At 35.4% G+C, this 6,000-nt stretch overlaps 1 protein-coding gene across 1 annotated transcript in view; it reads left to right on the forward strand.

Moving 5' to 3' along the window:
* LOC134253036 (uncharacterized) overlaps positions 1 to 978 on the forward strand; it is a 35,397-nt gene extending 34,419 nt beyond the window's left edge. The window contains exons 7-8 of the transcript XR_009989058.1: positions 255 to 562; positions 843 to 978. The gene's annotated coding sequence lies outside the window, so the exon portion shown is untranslated. The remainder of the gene's footprint in view (positions 1 to 254; positions 563 to 842) is intronic.
* Positions 979 to 6,000: the final 5,022 nt, after the last annotated feature.

Genomic DNA, 6,000 nt, shown 5'->3' on the forward strand with positions numbered 1-6,000 from the left:
AGGATGACTCAGAGATCTATAAAATAAAAAGTGTGGTTTTCCTCCTTAAGAGTCTTTTATCTTTTTCTGACAATTTATGAAATCATATCTTTCGCTAGAAAAAAAAATAAAGTCAAGTGCAACGCACGCTTCAGTGACCTTTTCTTTTGATATCAAATTTAAAGTGAACACACCTCTCTTGCAAATAAAAAGAGAGGGCATTTTATTTTTTTGTATAAGATTTTGAACTGAAAATGCGAAGAAATTGTTTTTAGCAATAGAATTTCCAGAGACAAGAAAGAGTTGCCCAACAGAAGGAGTTATCTTAACAGACAGTCCCACGTTTATCACGAAATCGTGGACATTGACCAGAGCCTGAAGATGCCGTATGAAATAGAGGAAAAGGAAGAGGGGGACGGTCATTCTTACGTCACTCTTCAGCAAAAGGAAAGTGGTCCCAGTGAGAAGCCATCAATGGTCGATGCCAGTAACAATCGGTCTTCTGTCTTGTACATAAATACCGCCCATTCGGAGCAATATGATAAGCCGTCAAAGAGTAAAGACACATCACTAAAAGAAACAAGTATGTTCTTCAAAATCACTTATTAAATAAAAAATACTGGGGTCTTTTGTGAACGTGATGTCTTTCTTGGATTTTTTACAACGTGATTTTAAGATCAAATATAAAGCCAATTGTAAATAATACCCGGTAACTTATGCAGAATGTTGATTACTATAGAAATTTTCCGGTTTTAAAAGAGATATTTGACGCCTCTAAAATATCCTGCTTTAATTAATTCGAATATGGAATTTTTGAAATCTATGTGAAACCCCATGTTAACATAATTTCTATTCCATTATAGATTTGGAGAAAACCACCGAAGGTTTCGTAAAAATACAAACAAGACAAGAGAAAGTTATTCAAGAACTCAATACTCAGCTACTAAAGACATTTCAATATCGAAAGGGAATTGAACCAAAAGTGTAGAGAAATGGAGACGATAATGGTTTCAGAGAACTGTTTCGGGAAATCAATGCTTTTTCCGTACGAATAGAAATATTTTTATATAAACTTTTCGCTGAAAGCTTTTCAAGTTGTGTTCTACAATCGGTTCAGATTTAATGACAAGCAGAATAATTGATTTTCAATTGCTATCTCTTAAATCTCTTTATAAGCTCACCTGAACGATTTCAAGGCTCAATTAAGCTTTTCTCATCAAAACGTATTCGGAGTCCGTCTGTCTGTCTTTCTTGTGCTCTCTGTAAACTTTTCACACTTTCGACTTCTTCAGTACCACTCGGTTAATTTCAACTAAACTCGTCGCATAGCACCTAAGGATGAAGGGGACATAGTTTTTAAGAGAGGACAACGCTCTCTTTCAAGGACTGATTAATTAATTGTATGTTGATTAACATCTCTCTTGAGAATTTTTCACTCATATGGAGACGCCACAACTTGCCGGTGGAGGGCTACAAATTTTGTCCTTTACTCGCTCGGCACTTAGGGTCATTGAGCAGGGAGGATCTTTTTCGTGCCAGCACCTACTGCGACACGGGACCTCGGTTTATATGGTTTCATCCGAAGGACCAGGCTCCACATCCAACAATGGGATTCGATTCCGCGACCTAAGGATCAATTCCTTATTTTGCGACTCTAGAGCAGATGCTCTAACCACTGCAGTCACGTGGGGGACCTCTTTCAATGAGAGATTTCAAGGAGAGATAATTAAAAATCCAGGTACTGAAAGTACTCATGGGAGTTGAACATGGTGTAAAATAAAATCTTCGATCGGGAGGTTAAGTGAGTGAACATTTACAATATTATTTACAATTTTATTATTTTAAATATAGACATCTGTTTCAGATTTTTTGTGTTGCAACAATCTTGAGAAAGACATTCAGAGACATTGAATAGCAAAAAAAAAATGCATAGGCCATAATGCTTGCCTGCCTACATTAGTCTTTTTTTAATACCCCCTGCTTGAAAAGCGGGAGGGTATTTATTAATCGGGATGTCCGTCCATCTGTTTGTTACGCTTTAGGTATACCCATCTCTTATCCACAACTCCTCTTAAACCACTGAATGAAATCTTCATAGAATCTGTATTACATATTGCCGGTGTGCACCTTCTATTACTTTTTCATCCTACACATATTTTGGGTTTCCCATTATATTCATATTAAAGGGGGTTGATCATTTAATAATTCCCTGCTCCTAGTACCTCTAGTTCATCTTCAAATTTGTAATATATTTTTCCTTGGCACCTTTACCAATGTGTTATGAAAATTTCAGTTTCACAAGAATAATATCAATGTTGATAAAATGTGGATTTTCACTCAACATCCTTTTAAGAGCTGACAGGTTTGTTATATAAAACTTCTCTGTGAATATAAATGTATTTCAATTACACGAACATTATACATGGAGTACGTCAGAACTTAAATTTTTTTGATATTATGAAGAAAAAAGCAATACCAAGTTAAAAACAAATATTTAAAGACCAAACATAAAAACAGTGGTATATGTGAGAGTTTGTGTGCGTACAAATTATCTGGTATGTAAATGAGGTTTTCCTTTTATTTAAACAAAAATATACTTCATTTTTTTGTTTTTAATCATCGGTGTCCGGTTTTGATTTTAACATTTATAACAGAGTACTAGATTTAACGTTTTTGGCAGGTGATACTGCTGATTTAGTAATAAATACCTATGTTTCCTAAAGTTTTTATGCATTAATAAATTCATTTAAACCAAGAAAATGTTCAGGAAAAGTTATAGTAAATTCTGTGCACCGGTAAAAAAGAAATTGTTAAATATCCAAAATCCGCCCAGATAGCAGATTGTTATTGGACCTTTGTTGGGCCAACAATGCTCCTTATGTTGGGCCACCGTTTGTATTCAACATTGGGCCATCGGTAATTTGCTCATCGGCCCTTAATCAAACCGACGTGTTGGCTTATTGTTGGGCCAATGTAACAGTTAATATTGGGCCACTGTTGGGCCAATGTATTATTTCAATATTGGGCAAACGTCATTTTTGTACAATTGGGCCATTGTAAGCAGTTAATGTTGGGCCAACGGTAATTTGCTCATCGGCCCTTAATCAAACCAACTTATTGGCTTATTGTTGGGCCAATGTAACAGTCAATATTGGGCCACTGTCGGGCCAATGTATTTTTTCAATGTTGGGCAAACGTCATTTTTGTACATTTGGGCCATTGTAAGCAATTAATGTTGGGCCAACGGTGATTTGCTCATCGGCCCTTAATCAGACCAACTTGTTGGCTTATTGCTGGACCAACGAACGGATATTATTGAGCCATTGTTGGGCCACTTATTCTTTCAATATTAGGCAAACATCATTTTTGAGCCAACGTTGGTTTGTATCTTATTAGCTCTCCATCATGACAAATCATTTGCTCTTCACTGGTTGGCCATTTGTCCTCAAAATTGACAAACAAATACATATATTAAGGTTATACTAGTTTTGTAGTACAGTTTAATGGTAAAAACCCTTTAATACTTTCTATATATGCTAGATTAATAGTTTAATACATATACTCAATATATATCTCATAGCATTGATTAAAAAACTGAGGAAAAAGAAATCAAAATATAAAATTGAATTATAACATACTAGTACTTTATTGCTCAGTGCATGAAGAAAACATTAATAAAGAAATAAAAGTTGATGCTCACTTCAAGTGATAAATGTAGGGTTATATGACTGTATACTCCCTCTCTGATGTAAATTTATGCACAAGTTCAGTAAATTGCAGGTATCAATAAGAAGGTCCAACGAATAAACAAAGCCCCCCTGTTCTTAAAATAATACTAAAATGAATCCTGTCATTTTGTTTACTTACACAAAAAAATGTTTCTGGCATCTGCATCGTGTTTGTAACCGACAAACAGACACAGAAAAGGGTAGAACTACAGGTTTGTCACAGTATATAACAGAAAAAAGCTAGGCACTGCCACTTTCCATCTGATCCCTCTCTTAAGTCTTCTCTTCTCTAGTCTCCTCCTCCCCCTTCTTTTCTTCTCTGTCTGTTTCTTCCTCCCCCATCCCTGTCCTTGGCATACCTTAGCTATTCTTTGATTGTGTTCTGAATGTCTTTTTAGAATCTCCAGTAGCACTAAAATTGTAGTATTTGGTACTTAATACATTTGTTACTTTTCTCAGTAAAGAGTAAACATACGATTAAATTTACAAGTATATCACTGTATGTTTAAGGTGTCAATTAAGGAATAACCGTCTTTTTTGTTTTATGGTGTGATTAAGTGATTAGCTTGCATGATGAAGGCATTTACGCATAACATTTCTACGCTTGATCATCATCATCATCACAACGATTTTGATTCAATGTTGCCCCATATAAAATACATGTATAGAAAAGTCGTTACACTGAACAAATTTTAATTGAAAGAACCCAATTTATGTTTAGTACTGAATAAATTTAGTTTTAACTTCAACAAGTTCAACGTTTTCAAAATGTTTGATCATGTGCTCGACGTTAAGTGTATATAAGTAAATTAAGTAATAGACTTCGGAAATGTATTTTACTAGTCACACATTTCAATCTAAATAAGGGGCAAATTATTTATTGTTTTAACTGTATTAGAACACATTTGTTATTTTATACTTTAATTTATTTTTCTTGTATAAAAACAAAACATTTAATCACTGATAATTTATTTTGTTTTGATAAATTATAAGAATTTTAACAAGCCTTGTAAATTCATTTTATCTAGCTGGTTGTAGATTTATTTTTGATTGTAGAGACGATCAGATTTGTTAATATACAGATTTGTAACAATTGAATGTTTATACACATTGGCCCAATGTTGGTCCAAAATATCGGGCCAACATTGGGCCAAGGAGCAAAATGACACTGGACCAACGTCATTTGCCAACATCGGCCCAATGTTCCAATTGACGTTTGTCAAACAATGTCGCATTCATTGGGCCAATGTTGGCGCAACGTTCGGCCGATATCTGTAGAAATAACACTCTACACTGGGCCAACGTTGGCCCAACATATCGGGCCAACATTGGGCCGATGAGCAAACTTAAATTGGGTCAATGTCATTTGCCAACATTGGCCCGATGTAACTGATTACATTGGCCCAACGTTGGCCCAATGTTAGCATGCCATCTGGGGTACAGTGTTGACCCAACAGCACCTGGCCTCTGCACTTCCCCGTGTCTGCTTTGCGCAGATTTGTACATGATATCGTTTAAAAACTAAACGTTAATTCAGCTGTGCCGAGGCAAACATATTATAAATACTTACAAAGTGGATGCAGATATGCAAGGTATCAGTCTCATTACGCTCGCTCGTGTCAGATTAAAAATGGCGCGGATATTACAAGTAGCCCGGTTGTTGTCTACCCATGATGCTCAGTCAGATTCATGGTATATTGGGCCAAAGTTGGGCCGATGCCAATCCCCAAACAAATATTTTCTCTCATGATAATAATTTTATGATATAATGCGAACAGTTAGCCCAACATTAGCGCACCATTATACATAACCAGCTATCGATATTCCATGTTGGGCCATTGTTGGCCCAATAAAGGTAACCCAACATAGATAATACAACCATAATGTAAGATTGGGCTAACGATGTTCTGCTATCTGGTTTATTACAAATAAAAATAAGCATAAACACAATTCAAAAAATAGAATAAAACACTCTTTGGTGCTGTGATGACTTAAGTGCAAAGTTAAAATGTTGAAAATATCATATCTAAACAAAAGCAGTCATCCAATGATAAGCATGGACATAGAAAGTCCTCTTAATTATTTCAGAATGTGCCAACGTTGTCCCAACGTAAAGCTCAGCAGCTTATTATAAAATTGACACCATCAATTAATTGGCAGTATAATAATTGGGCCTACGTTGGCCCTATATAAATATCCCATCTTTTAAACACCTAAACAAAATAACACTTGTGTGTATTACAAACATTGTGCCAATGTTGAGCCAACATACTACTACCAACTTGATAGGACA

This window comes from Saccostrea cucullata, unplaced genomic scaffold (genome assembly GCF_032062105.1).
Source record: "Saccostrea cucullata isolate Sc308-1 unplaced genomic scaffold, CSIRO_AGI_Scuc_v1 ctg1548, whole genome shotgun sequence".
NCBI classification, from domain to species: Eukaryota; Metazoa; Mollusca; class Bivalvia; order Ostreida; family Ostreidae; genus Saccostrea; species Saccostrea cuccullata.